Raw genomic sequence first — 1,188 nt, 5'->3', positions numbered from 1 at the left:
TTTTTTAACCAAATTGATTAACATTGACTGTGCAAATAATTATCATATAGTCCCTGTAGAGGCAATAACTCTTTTACTTACTACTTATTACTTGTACGACTGTGTAAACTTACATGTAATCACGTGACGATACAATTTTTTTGTGCCGTTTCCAAGGACTTTATTTGTTATAATTTGTGAAGATATTTATTTTTATTAATTTTAATTTAACATAGATCGACTTATCATTCTATTGCCATATGACCTAGAAATTGAACATACCCTTAGGCAAACAAGAAGGGAGCAATTAGCCCAAAGACAAGTGAAATAGTTGAATCAAAATCTGAGAGAAGATGTAGCCTGTAATAATTGGAATTTGATCCTTGTTGCTGATGACAGTGGTCGAGCGATTAGGAAATATGTTGTGCCTTTATTTAGTGATCTTTATCTAGGGATTGTAAGACCTAAAATTGAAGCCCCTTAGTTCGAGTTCAAACCAATGATGTTTCAGATGTTGCAAACAATGAGACAGTTCAATGGGATGTTTGCTGAAGATCCACATTTGCACCTCCGCTTACTTATGAGAGTAAGTGACTCTTTCAAGTTACTAGGAGTATCTGAAGATGCCTTAATATTGAATCTTTACCCATACTCGTTGCAAGATCACACACAAGCATGGTTAAATTCCTTACCACCCCGTTTTGTTTCCACATGGCAAGAACTGGCGGAACATTTTCTGATGAAGTATTTTCCACCAAGTAAGAATACTAAACTCAGAAATGAAATTACTACATTTCAACAATCTGATGATAATTCCTCGTATGCGGCATGAGAATGATTTAAGAAGTTATTATGAAAATGCCTTCATCATGGAATTCCTCATTGCATTCAACTGGAGAGTTCTACAATGGACTTATCACTCACACGAGAATGGTGGTTATAACACCCCAAAATAGGCTAAGACATTATGGTCGAATCCGAGAGTGTTACGAAGAAGGGTTTTGAAACTGTTTTTATTTTGACAAAAACCTTACAAAGTTACTTGTTGTAAAGTGTCCAAATTTTTACAAAACATATTCATTTACTTATTTATAACCGAAACCGTCGTGAGTTTATTCTTTCGCAAAAACATAGCTTGCAGTGAAAATCTTAGAAGTCATTGTATCTTAGAAACCCAGTTCATGTTTCCAGAAAAACCTTTGTTTGCCT

The 1,188-nt window shown here is 34.5% G+C and overlaps 1 non-coding gene across 1 annotated transcript; it reads right to left on the bottom strand.

Moving 5' to 3' along the window:
- Positions 1-748: 748 nt before the first annotated feature.
- LOC121220603 (small nucleolar RNA R71) lies at positions 749-855 on the bottom strand. Its single transcript, XR_005917823.1, has one exon. It is a non-coding gene; the product is annotated as a small nucleolar RNA R71 (small nucleolar RNA).
- Between the last annotated feature and the right edge of the window lie 333 nt (positions 856-1,188).

The sequence above is a fragment of the Gossypium hirsutum genome, chromosome D08, assembly GCF_007990345.1.
Source record: "Gossypium hirsutum isolate 1008001.06 chromosome D08, Gossypium_hirsutum_v2.1, whole genome shotgun sequence".
In the NCBI taxonomy this organism is placed as follows: Eukaryota; Viridiplantae; Streptophyta; class Magnoliopsida; order Malvales; family Malvaceae; genus Gossypium; species Gossypium hirsutum.
The sequence above is the reverse complement of the archived record's forward strand: the minus strand, read 5'-3'. Positions and strand labels throughout refer to the sequence as shown.